This window comes from Physeter macrocephalus, chromosome 15, assembly GCF_002837175.3.
Source record: "Physeter macrocephalus isolate SW-GA chromosome 15, ASM283717v5, whole genome shotgun sequence".
Classification (NCBI taxonomy): domain Eukaryota; kingdom Metazoa; phylum Chordata; class Mammalia; order Artiodactyla; family Physeteridae; genus Physeter; species Physeter macrocephalus.
The window spans coordinates 73,734,445-73,748,024 of NC_041228.1; the positions used below are offsets into that span (position 1 = coordinate 73,734,445).

Here is a 13,580-nt window from a genome sequence, read left to right on the forward strand (position 1 = left end):
ACCCGTGTCCCCTGCATCGGCAGGCGGACTCTCAACCACTGCGCCACCAGGGAAGCCCTCATTCCTTTTTTGATGCTGGCCATTCTGACCGGGGTGAGATGATAACCTCATTGCAGTTTTGACTTGCATTTCTCTGTTAATTAGTGACGTTGAGCATTTTTTCATGTGCTTTTTGGCTATTTGTATGTCTTCTTTGGAGAAATGTCTATTTAGTCTTCTGCCCATTTTTTGACTGGGTTGTTTGCTTTTTGACACAGAGCTACATCAGCTGTTTGTATATTTTGGAGATTAATCCCTTGTTGGTTGCTTTGTTTGCAAATATTTTCTCCCATCCTGTGAGTTGTCTTTTTGTTTTGTTTATGGTTCCCTTTGCTGTGCAGAAGCTTTCAAGTTTAATTAGGTCCAACTTGTCTATTTTATTTTTTTAAATACATTTTAAAATTTTTGGCTGCGTTGGGTCTTCGTTGCTGTGCATGAGCTTTCTCTAGTTGCAGCGAGCGCGGGCTACTCTTCGTTGCGGTGCGCGGGGCTTCTCATTGCGGTAGCTTCTCTTGTTGCGGAGCATGGGCTCTAGGTGCACGGGCTTCAGTAGTTATGGCATGAGGGCTCTAGAGCGCAGGCTCAGTAGTTGTGGCGCATGGACTTAGTTGCTCTGTGGCATGTGGGATCTTCCCGGACCAGGGCTCAAACCCGTGTCCCCTGCATTGGCAGGCATGTGGGATCTTCCCGGACCAGGGCTCAAACCCGTGTCCCCTGCATTGGCAGGCAGATTCTTAACTGCTGCACCACCAGGGAAGCCCTATTTTTGTTTTTATTTTCGTTATTCTAGGAGGTGGATCAAAAAAGACATTGCTGTGACTTATGTCAGAGTGTTCTGCCTATATTTTCCTAGACAGCGTTTGTTTTTAATGATTCTGTTGTCTGGTTGGAAGAGGCAGAATTAAGATAGAAACATATGAAATGATAACAATTGAAAGGTTACATGACAATGGAAAACAATTCACAACATCTGTAGGAAGCAACTCCTATGTGTTTGCTGCTGTGGTTGGTGCTGATATAGGGCAGTAAGTAAGAAATAATCTAGGTCTAGAAGAAGTTCCCATTCCCTATTAAAAATGGCTGTTATATGTGAAAATAGCTTTAAGGGATGAAATGTAAAGGAGGACATACATCATGGAATAATGGATTTCTCCTGGGCTCAGAGAAAAACTGTGGGAAGGGGTGGATATTGGAGCTGGGCTTTGATGGTTGGATAGGAGTTTGCTGGATAAGAATGACATGGATGGAAAGAGAAGAGGTGGATGTAAAGATGTAGGAGAGGACATGGGGATAGGGCTTGATGAGTGATTAGAAAAGACCAATGTGATGCTGAGAAGTGGAACGTGAGTAATTGAAATAGTGATGACACAATTAATAGGAAAAAAAGGGAGTCAGACGGTGAGAGGGACCATGCTGGGGAGAAGCTAATTAATTTGGATTAATAAGTGATACTATTTTTTTTTTTTTTTTTTTGCGGTATGCGGGCCTCTCACTGCTGTGGCCTCTCCCGTTGCGGAGCACAGGTTCCGGACGCGCAGGCTTAGCGGCCATGGCTCACGGGCCCAGCCGCTCCGCGGCATGTGGGATCCTCCCGGACCGGGGCGCGAACCCAGTTCCCCTGCATCGGCAGGCGGACTCTCAACCACTGCGCCACCAGAGAAGCCCCAGCTCTTTTTTATTCACCATTATGTTTAGAGATTCATGTGCATTGCAGTGTGTACTTTTTGTTTACTTGTTCTCATGTATGGTATTTCATTATGTGAATTTTCCATAGTATATTTTTTCATATGTTGATAGATGTTTGGATTGCATGCAGATCTGATCTGTTAGAATGGAGTTTCTCTGAATATTCTAGCCTTTTGGTGAACATATACTTAGGAGTATATCCGGGGTTACAGGATGGTCAGTTCAGTTCTAGCGGACTCTGTCAAGTAGTTCACCAAAGTGGCTGTAGTAATCCACATTCTTGCCAGTTTTTGAATCTCTTTTTAGGAACTAGCAAACGTTTTCCCAGAAGTCTTCCTCACCTCCACCCTCGAATGGAATTCCCTCACGTATCTTTGGCCAGAACTTCTGTGCACACAGGTTCCTGAAACAGTCATTTCAAGGGAAAAGACGAGGCTGGAATGGTCTTGGCTTAGTCAAGATTCACCCCATGGGGCTGAGGAGGGGTCCAGCCTTCCCACTAGCACTTGACCTGCTGCTGTGTAAATGCAGTTGGGTTTCTGTTTGCCTGGAAGAAAGGATGTTGAGGGGAAGTGAGCTGTGTCTCCTGAGAGAAGGAACATCCAGTTAAACCAGTTAGATGCCTATCTGAAAAAGTGGCTTTTTGCTCTACAAGATAACTCTTCTGGAATTATTTTGAAAATTTACCAGGCTTTTTAGTTTCAGGGTAGCTAAATATAGTAAGTGCTCAATAACTATTTTCTATAGTAATTATATGTTTCTCGCTTTAATTTACATTTTTATACGTGTATGTTTTCAGTAGGGCTGCCATTATGAATTGAGTGTCTGCCTTGGTACAGCGTTGCTAGTCCTTATGTCCTTACGTGTATCTCCATCACAATGCCTTATTGAAAATGGGCTATGAAGTGCTCATTTATAAAGCTTTCCCATTTTCCCAGAGAAACACATTTTTATTGAACTTTTATTCCTGTTAAAGGCTTAATAGCAAATTCATTAAAAATATCTAGTACTGGGCTTCCCTGGTGGCGCAGTGGTTGAGAGTCCGCCTGCCGATGCAGGGGACACTGGTTCATGGCACGGTCCGGGAAGATCCCACATGCCGCGGAGCAGCTAGGCCCGTGAGCCATGGCCGCTGAGCCTGCGCGTCCGGAGCCTGTGCTCTGCAACGGGAGAGGCCACAACAGTGAGAGGCCCGCGTACAGCAAAAACAAAAAACAAAAAACAAAAAACTAGTACTGTGTTATATAAAAGCAAAGATAATAAAACAACTGTATACCTCTATAATAATTTTAGATGCAAAATTATCTTCTGAGTTATGTTGCTTTATTTATTTAAATATTTAATTGTATTTAATTTTGGTTGTGCTGGGTCTTCGTTGCTGTGCGCGGGCTTTCTGTAGTTGCGGTGAGTGGGGGCTACTCTTCATTGTGATGCGTGGGCTTCTCACTGCGGTGGCTTCTCTTGGTTCTAGGTGCACAGGCTTCGGTAGTTATGGCACACGGGCTTCAGTAGTTGTGGCACGCAGACTTAGTTGCTCCACGGCCTGTGGGGTCTTCCTGGACCAGGGCTCAAACCCATGTCCCCTGCATTGGCAGGCGGATTCTTAACCACTGCGCCACCAGGGAAGTCCAGCTATGTTGCTTTAGAGCAAGAAAGGCTCTTGCTTTTCTGAGGGACCCATCTCAGTGAGTATATATACACATGAAAATAGAGTTTTGTTCTTTAATATATTTCATTTCTCTAAAACACATATGCTATCAGTAATTGAAACTTTTAGAAAACAATGATTTTGTTTCTATTATTTGAATTTGCATAGGGTTTTGGAGGACAGTTTTGGATGGCCAAGATGATAAAGGCTTTGAGTAGTGGAGCGTATGTACTGGTTAGACAACAGTGACCACGTGGACCAGGGGAATCAGGAGTGCTGTAAAACAGAGACTCCCCCAAGTCCTGGAGAGGCAGGCCCAGGCGTAGGCAAGATCGGGCATAAGCGAAGTCCTCATTTCCTAACTGGTGTTCCCATATCTGCCCTCTGAGCATCTAAAGCACTTCAGCATTGCTGATTATACATTTTGGATTATGTGCAATACGTAATCATCTTGTTTTAGAAATTTTTTTCCCCCTATGTTAGAATGAGCTGTACAGAATTACAGTGTATTGCTATGTAAATGTAGGTGAAGTTTCCTATCTGAATTGTGCTTTTCTGGTGCACACCCACTGATGTCTTTCCTGTTCTTAGCTGACCTTTTTTGACCTGAGCTGTTTTGGTACAAGTTCCACATCAACCAAAGAAATTGATACTTTACCTTATCACAGCATTGAAAAGAAACTTGGACTCTGTGTTTGAGGTCAATAATAAGTCAAAATCCAATTTTCTAGAATGTCCTTTGAAATAATTTGATTCATATTTGGTTCCCTAGAGCCCTGCTCCTGTGTTGGCAGGAAAGTTTTACACAAAGCTCTGGGAAGCACGGTCCCCTTTAATTAGCACTGAGAAGTGATGGTGAGTTTGCTAAAGAATGGTTCTTTGTGCAACTGTCTTGAGCAACAAGTGAGTTGGATTAATTCGTTATGATTTTAAAGTTAATAACAAAACTTGTATAAATAAGGAAGCACTTTGTGGGAAAAAGCATAGGTGGCAATCTTTACAGAACTTTTTGTCCATAAGATTAGGGCAGCCTTCCTGTGTTCTCATCTAGTTGTGTAGCCTGTCAAAGTTCACTCTTCTCACAATAATTCGAAGATGCAAGATGTTTATATTGTTGGAAAGTTTTCTGTCCCTTGCATTTTCTCATAGCCACGGAGTTAATGCAAGATTCATTTTACTGCAGTTCTCAGGGAATTGTGGGGACAGTGTTCACACTTTTGAAGGCCATCTATGTGCCAGGCACATGCCATATCTTATTTAATCATTAAAACATCCCTTAGAGGTAGATGTTATGTCTGTTTTTCAGGTGATTAATCAGGTCAAGAGGCATTAAATAAGTTGCCCAAGGTTACATTGGTAATGGCTGAGACCCAGTCCAGCTACCATTGTTTTCCCTCTACAATATGTGCCTTCTCATATTTCTAATAACATGGTCCTCATTTTTGCTCTAGATAATTGCCATTCAAAAAGTGAAAGCCTCTGAGTATGCTGTGTTCACAGACAAGTACGTTTCCAGGTACAGTGAGGATTAAAATGGATTTTCTTCAACATTTTCAGATAAATGCATTTTATTTTAAATCGTAATCTTTTGAATATTGTTATTGGATTAAAAAATATTGTTCCTGAAAATTAGGTTATTAGGCAGTGTACGAGGTATATAAAGTTGGAGGGTGAAAATTGACAGTGGTATTTCACAGAGAAATGAAATAGTTCTGAATTTTAAATACAATTAAGATTGCTTTCTATGTGTTCTTTCTACTCAAAAGAGCTTATTACTATAATTTTTATCACCAACTCACCTGAAAAAGTTAATACATAATAAGCCAAATTTGTCACACTTTCAAAGGTTATAGAAAGGCATATTCTTGTAGTGCATTGCGAGGACTGTGCCCTATGGACGGAGAGAAGCCTCTGATGAACTTGCCCAGGCGGACAGTGTGACGTAACTGCACGGTGGAGTCTTCAATGAATTTGAAAAGCCAATCTTGGAGGCATGGAGGCTAGTTAAGAGACCTGGGCCGTAATTCTAGTAATAGATCGTGCATATCTAAAGTAAGGAATTGCTCGTGGGAGGAAGCCGAGTGGATGGTAAGGAGGTAGAAAATGTCAGCACATAGTTCTTTTTTTTTTTTTTTTTTTTGATTTTGTAAAACTCTTTGTATGAATCAACTTTACATATGAATTTCTATAAATACACTTACAGAATTTCTTTTCTGTTAAAGTTGCCTATAATTTCTTCAATTTTGTAGATTTCTGAGAATGAATAGAGTGTTCTTTGCCCGGTCGTCGCTCTTATTTTTTAGTGTGAACACTAGCTTTCACTAAGGCCTTTTCAACTCCTTGGTCTGCTTCTGTTCTGAACACACCTCTAAATTAATGCTCTAGCGAGGGTTAAGCACTTTGAGCAGTGATATTAGAGCAAGCTCTCAAAGTTCTCTAATTAAAGAAATATTTAAGAATATTTTCATCACATTCACGTGGCTGTATTTCTTAGTTGTAGAAGTTGCAGGACCTAGTTCTTGGTTGTTTGTACGGGAAGAAGAGGACAGAAGAGGTTTTTGGCTTAGGAACAAAGAGGGAGACAGAGGTCTGAGGGATGGTGGAGGGACTTCAGTTTTGAAATGCTAACTATAAAATATTTCAGTAGGCTGTTTAGTAGAGGGATCTAGACTTGGGACGGAGATTTGGTTAAAGATGTTGACTTTGGAGTCACGGGCATCTAGGTGACAACTGAAGACATGGGGTCACCCAGCAAGAATATGCTTAATGAGAAGAGAAGAGGTGAGAGGATGAAGCCCCGCTGGCGCCACCCCTTGGGGGGTGTCAGGGGAAGGAAACCAGTAGAGAAGCCTGAGATGAAACTGGTATTGAGGAGGTGGAAACCCACAGAGTGTGGTGCAAGGCACGCAAGGGGAGGTGCGGTTGGAGAACAGGCGGGTCTCAGAGGCTGTAGAGCCGTCAAGTCAGCCCAAGCCAGAGCTGTGAGTTAGAAGAAGGTTCTGGTGAACTTGGGGAGAGCAGTTTCACTAAAGCGGATAATCGGATGAGATGGATTTCGGTGGATCGTGGAGGAAATGGGCAGGGAGGGAGTGTCAATGGGGAGCATAGAGAAGTTTTTGAAAAAGTCTGCTGTGAAGAGCAAGTAGCAGGAAGGATTTGAGGTCAAGGATTTGTGTTTGTTTTTTAAAGGTGAGAAAAATCTGCACATATTTAAATGTTGATGACAAGGAGCCAATTAGAGAGGGAGGCGTCTGGCCACAGAACTGGTGGAGCAAGGCCCCTCGCGGGGCAGGGAAGAACAGAGCAGACCAGGTGCTGACTCAGGCATTGCGTTGGGAGGAAGGAGGGGAGGAGGGCAGGATGTCCTGGCAGGAAGCAGAGACAGTTCCCTTGCCGGTGGTTTTGTTTTCACTTCCAGGCAGGAGACCCTGCTGTTGGAATATTAGCGATGTTTCCGAGGGGCTGCAAACTGGTCGCCTTTGGGGCTGGATTTACGGCTGGATTCCGTTGGCGCTGTGTTTTTTAAATTTGGGAGTTTAAGCACCGTTGGGGAGGGCACCGATTTCCCTGTTTCACGGCTCCTCTCTCCTGCTCCATCCCACCTTTCCTGGGGGCCTTTGAACAGTTGACTGACTTTGGTGATCTGGCTTTCTATAATGGAAACATTACTAGTTACCGTTAAACCTTAAGAAAATAAACCTAGAGGGGTGGGATAGGGAGGGTGGGAGGGAGGGAGATGCAAGAGGGAGGGGATATGGGGATGCATGTATATGTATAGCTGATTCACTTTGTTGTAAAGCAGAAACTAACACAACATTGTAAAGCAATTATACTCCAATAAAGATGTTAAAAGAAAGAAAGAAAATAAACAGCAAGTTCAGGCAGCATAGTGAGAAAATAACCAGACAGAAGGTAGATGAGCACACCTTCGTTTACAAAGATCGAGCTGTTTAAATACAACCCTGCCCACCTTTCCATGGCACCTCCTGCTTCTCTTGACCGTAATTGGCTCTAGCCAGCACTTACTTGCTATTTACCAGGAACTTTCCAAATAAGATCCCTTGTCCTTGTAATGGCTTTACACCTTAGGTGGTCTGATCTCTCTTTTACAGCTGAGACCCCGGGGGCTCAGATAATTTTCCCAGGACCTTGTAGTGAGAAAAGAGCATTCATTCACACTGGGTGTGCTCTTGGCCTTGGGCACAGCCTGGCTGGATTCTAGCCATTTCCTGAGTCGTACATTCTCCATTCCTCTTCCCTGGTTTTTCTTGTCTCTACAGAGGACGTTGTTTGTCGTTCCTCCACGTGTTCAGTGAACAATCACGCTGAGAGTTCTAACCTGAGTTCTAGTCTTCTTCTACCCTCCCTCTTTGGAGGAAAGAGCCGGCCTAGAGGCGATGGAGCCAAGCCGCCCGGGACCAGGTCTGGCTCTGTCACTTGTCAGCTGTGCAACCCTGGGTAGGCTGCTTCCCCCTCTGTGCCTCCGTTCCCTTCTCATTAAGATGCAGGACTGGGGTTTCCCTGGTGGCGCAGTGGTTAAGCATCCACCTGCCAATGCAGGGGACACAGGTTCGAGCCCTGGTCCGGGAGGATCCCACATGCTGCAGAGCAACTAAGCCCGCGAGCCACAACTACTGAGCCTGCGCGCCACAACTACTGAAGCCCGTGTGCCTAGAGCCCGTGCTCCGCAACAAGAGAAGCCACCGCAGTGAGAAGCCCGTGCACCACAACGAAGGGTAGCCGCCGCTCGCCACAACTAGAGAAAGCCTGCACGCAGCAACAAAGACCCGACGCAGCCAAAAATAAATTAAAATAAAATAAACTTATATATTAAAAAAAAAGATGCAGGGTTGGCGGCAGTCATGGCATCTCCCGTCGTAAAGATGATAGTGAGGGCTGAGCGAGGTGATGTTTGTAAGGAACAGGGCCTGGCACAGGAGGTAGTACCAGTGCTTGTTAAATAAATACACAGACTCTGAGCGTCCTCTGTCATTTACAGGGCACGCAGACCCTTTGTGCTCGTCTTTTTCTTCCGTTGAACTATCAATTTCATGTTTGTATTTATTCACGCCCTGGATTCTTTTATAAAACTATTGGAGGTCTTTGTATTTCCGTGTTGAAAGCAGTGCACACTAAAACCCTAGATGTTATCGGTGCTCAGTAAATGTTTTGATGAATGCCATGATTATTTTAGAGCTCTGTTGTCAAATGTGGTTCTCATTTGGGGGCAGAGGGGGATCGAATAACAGATGCAGTCTCTAGATGACTTACATTCTATAACACCGAGACCCTTTGACAGTCTCTTTACCTTCTTTATTTTATAGAATGACACATGAAATATAGAGGATTTAAGTTATAGTGACTTAATTGCAGCCATAACCCACAAATAAGACAGAGGATATTTCTTGGCAAACCAAGAAACCAATGTCAATGAATCAGTTTTAACTGCTTCTGATCTTACATTAAATATAAAATATTTCAAAATGATGTATTTTTTCTTCGATTCGCTCCAATGAGCCTTTTCCAACCTTCCATAGTGAATTTCCTAAAGGCAGCTTTGTTTTTTGGGAAAAGAACCCTAACCACACTGCGATGCCCTGCTCCTAAGAAGGCAGCAAAATCGAAGTAAACAAAAGGAAATTAGCATTCAAAGAGGAAATCATTCTGCTTTGGAAAAAGTGTTCTCATAAATTACATGAAACTAGTGCCTTTTCTTTTTTTAAAATTAAAAAAAAATAGAAGTATAGTTGATCTACTAGTGCCTTTTCAAATTGAGGATTCTGAACCCTAAGAACATATAAGTAGCTTTTGATATTAATATATTAATAGATGAAGTTGCCCTGAAATGCTCCAACACAGCCTCCTATTTCTCTTTTTCCGATATCAGAAAGTACATAATTAAGTTTAGGCAAATGTAACAAGTAGGCGACAGTTAGAGGTAGAGTTTCAAATAATTTATTTTCCATTCCATGCTTTACAATGCTTTGTCACTATTTCATGTCTACACCTTGAATGTCCTTTTCTGAATAATAGCGGCATAATATATTGATGATGACATCTTAAGTGCCACAGCACCTGAAAATAATATACACTAAATCTCACTTTATCTGCAGATGGATGGCTGCTCCGTACAATTAGGAGTGGATATGGAGAGAGGGGTGCTTTCTCTGCTGTTTTTCAGTTTTTCAAAGCTCCCATTTTGTTACTCAGACATTTCACTTCCAGTCTTCTTGTCTTTTTAAAAATTCCAATACTTAACATCTTCCTTCTTTCAACCCTCAGTATCATAAGTGTAGTCGAGACATGAACCTTTCTTTCTCCTTTTCTAATTTTGTAGCTCTTTCCCAGTGTGCTGAGAATGGATATTTTGGGTGTGATAGGGCACGGGTGAGAAACTCTGCTCCGGAAACTCAAAATCTAGTGGGAGATCTGCTACAACTCTCACGGTTGATTCTTTGGCACCGAGGAAAGCAGTTAAGTCAAGTCAGGGCACAAAAACCAGGACGTGCTCCTGGTGGCTCCTTTTCTTCGGTGACTCTGTGTTGAACTGTGGCCTAGCTCAGAGGAAGGGTCTTGATGACTGTAGTTTTCAGAAAAATGGTTTTCAGGTTCAGTTACATCTGTTGTCATAGGTGCATTGAATACTTCTGATTTTTCAACGTTTATAGCAGCCTGTGATTCTTTCAGGTTTTACTTTTGCCCATTAAAAGAGTAGATTAAATGAATATTACAAGTTAAAGGTGACACATGTGCAATCTAAAAGATGACACAAATGAACTTATTTACGAAACAGAAACAGACTCACAGAGAGAGCAGACTTGTGGTTGCCAAGGGGGAGGTGGAGAGGGATGGATCTGGAGTTTGGGGTTAGCGGATGCAAACTATTGTATGTAGGATGGAGAGACAACAAGGTCCTACTGTAGAGCCCAGGGAACTGTATTCAATATCCTGTGATACACCATAATAGAAAAGAATATGAAAAAGAATGTATATATATGTGTATAACTGAATCATTTTTGCTGTACAGTAGAAATTAACATTGTAAATCAACCATACTTCAGTTAAAAAAAAAAGAATGCTACAAGTGAAAGGTGAATTTTTCTTAAACTCAGGCAAACTGATTCTTCTTATTAAAAAAAAAAATCCTTAGCCCTCCCTACAGCTACCTTTCGATTTGTTTTCTGGTCCTCACTGCCCACCTTCTAGGCTGAGCTGGCCCTGCCCCACTTGTTCATCCTGATGTCTTTACACTCTGCCTCTGCTCCTTTCATTGTATTGCAGCTGCCTTCTCAATAATCTTAAAGACATCCATCCAAAGTCGCTTTCTGTCCTCATTTTCTTTCTTTTCTTTTTCTTTTTTTTTTTTTTTTTTTTGCGGTACGCGGGCCTCCCACTGTTGCGGCCTCTACCGTTGCGGAGCACAGTTGTGGCCTCTCCCGTTGCGGAGCACAGGCTCCGGACGCGCAGACTCAGCGGCCGTGGCTCACGGGCCGAGCTGCTCCGCGGCACGTGGGATCCTCCCGGACCGGGGCACGAACCCGCGTCCCCTGCATCGGCAGGCGGACTCTCAACCACTGCGCCACCAGGGAAGCCCTCTTTTTTTTTTTTTTGTAGCTGTTGTCCCTTTGTTGTGGTAGAGCCTTGACCCTGCTAACCACACTTTCTTCCAGAAAGTCTTTTCTCGTTGGTCTTAACAGGACTTTGGAATTTTCTGGGTTTCCTCCTGTGTATTTGATAGTCCCCTTTCCTTCTTCTCACCCTTAGCCAAAGCTCAGTCCTTACCCTCCCGTTGGTCTCTTCTGTGACTTGATCCCTGGGTGAGCTGACCTTACAGGGCCGTCTCTCCGGGTATCTCGGGATGTCTGCAGTCTGCACCTCGAGCCCCTGCTTCTCCAGGCAGTTCTGGTGCTGCATCTCTCACTGATGGGACCCAGTTTGACTGTAATGATGTAACTTTCAACACCTAAAACTGGGCTCATCCTACTTTTGGTTAGTGATTTAGGACGGAGACCCGTTATCCCTTTCCCTTCTTATCTGTTGGTTCATGTTATCTCTATCTCCAGCTCCAATCTATCTGTCTATCAGATGCCTGTCGAGGCCTCGGAGGGTGGGTAGAATTTGGGTAAGTGGCAAGACGGGGGGAACAGCATTCCAAGTGAGTGGAACAGAAACGGAATGGGGAGGGTGTTGTGAGGAGTCAGGAGTCCCACTTGATTTGAGTATTTGGGGATAGTTAGGATGGGGAAGGATGGGGTTGGGGAAATTTAAGCCCTGTATGGGCAGGCAATAAAGGAAGTTAGAGATTTTGAACAGAGAAATAGGGTGAGAGCAGTGTTAGAGGGAGATTGGTTGAGCTTTGAAATGCAAATGATTAGGGGTCAGCAAAGCCTTGGTGAGTTGGAGATAAAGGGGTTGGGGGTCCCCGGGGGGTTGGGGGCTCCATGAAGAAAACAGTGAGAGGGTGCCTTTGAAGGGAATGGATGTCAGTTCTGGAAATACTCAGCTTGAAGTGGCTCGAAGCCACTTGAAAGGAAATGTCCATTAAGCATTTGAAGATAGAAGACACAGAACCTGTGTGAGTACAGGGCTGGGGAGAGAAACGTGTGAGTCATAATTGCCTTTTCAGTTTTTACTACTTTTTCCATTCCTCATGATTCATTCTTTTGTACTCTAATGCTGTTGTGTTATTTATGTTAATAATAAACCTCATTTATCTTGACGATAGCTTTCTGTTAGGCTGCCACGAACTCTTTAAACTTATTTTTTCTCGGTGACAAATAAATGATTATAAGGCTACGGCTTGTCACAGTTTCATAACTTTTTTTTTTGACAAATGTATCTATCGCTGTGAGTTAAGTACATTAAGATGAACGTTTTGCAGATACTAATGGCATAGCAGCATAATCAATGGCAGGAAATTGGAATGTGTGAGCCCTTTAGCAAAAGAGCAAAGATTTTCTCTAAAACTGTAAAAGGATGCTTTACCGTTGTTATCCTAGGGTCAGATATTTTTTATTGAGTTTTTTTTTTTTTTTTTTTTTTCGGTACGTGGGCCTCTCCCCGCTGTGGCCTCTCCCGTTGTGGAGCACAGGCTCCGGACGCGCAGGCTCAGCGGCCACGGCTCACGGGCCCAGCTGCTCCGTGGTACGCGGGATCCTCCCGGACCAGGGCACGAACCCGTGTCCCCCGCATCGGCAGGCGGACTCGCAACCACTGCGCCACCAGGGAAGCCCCCAGATTTTTTATGATAGGAAGGAATGAGGGTCATGATGCTGACAGAGGAATAATGGGTCTTTGCTTTTCTATGTCTTTGTAATAACGTGCACGGAGGCCTTGGTGGGTGGGGTGGAGGAAGAATGGTAAGAGGTGAGGAAAGACTCAGCTTTAACTGTGGGCTTCCTGCTCTGATATCCCAGTTTGGGAGAAAGACAGAACATTTTGCTTCTCGAGGATGAGTCACTGAGGGGGGTGGGGAACTGCCCCTCGTTTCCGTTGAGGAAGAATCGTCTGTTGTTCAGCTGCTGTTGTTGGCAAGCTTGGTAGGAGTTTGGGTTCAAACTGCAAGAGGCAACCCCTCTGCCACCTGCTGTCCCGTGTGTTTACAGGCAAAGAAGGTCTAGGCTCCAGAGACCTTCGTGAGGCCAAGTCCTGCCTGTGTCATCGGAGGAGTGAGCTGGCTGAGCAGAGGGGCCCCTCTGAGTCGAGGCAGCGGACGGAGTCATCACACCGTCCAACCCTTGTCCTCCCTAGAAACGAGCAGTGCTGATGGCCTTGGGCTGCACTGCAGACTGGAAAGCTGCTCACCGTCCTCCGGGTCATCACCCCGCTTCTCTGCCTTTGTGGGTTGCGTATAACTGAAGCGAAGGAGGGCGAAAAGTGATAGGACTATGGGGGTACAGAGAGCCCAACGGGAGGACAGAGAAGGTGTGACGAAGCCGAGCTTTAAGGTGTAGCTCTCCTTACGGTATAGGGAGACATGCTCCAAGAGGTGGTGGCTTGTGAAGTTCACGGAGCTAAGGAGCTGAAACAAGCATCTAAGACTGGTGACTCCCAGCTCAGAAGTCTTTTATGAGAGCTGTTGCCTCTAAGAAGTTAGCGCTGGGGCTTCCCTGGCGGCGCAGTGGTTGCGAGTCCGCCTGCCGACGCAGGGGACCACGGGTTCGTGCCCCGGTCCGGGAAGATCCCACGTGCCGCGGAGCGGCTGGGC

General features: G+C 44.4%; 1 protein-coding gene and 1 pseudogene across 1 annotated transcript in view; one reads left to right on the forward strand and one right to left on the reverse strand.

Moving 5' to 3' along the window:
* LOC112065824 (ubiquitin-conjugating enzyme E2 variant 2-like) overlaps positions 1-11,287 on the reverse strand; it is a 21,088-nt pseudogene extending 9,801 nt beyond the window's left edge.
* CA8 (carbonic anhydrase 8) overlaps positions 1-13,580 on the forward strand; it is an 84,842-nt gene that overhangs the window by 28,803 nt on the left and 42,459 nt on the right. The gene's annotated exons all lie outside the window — the stretch shown is intronic.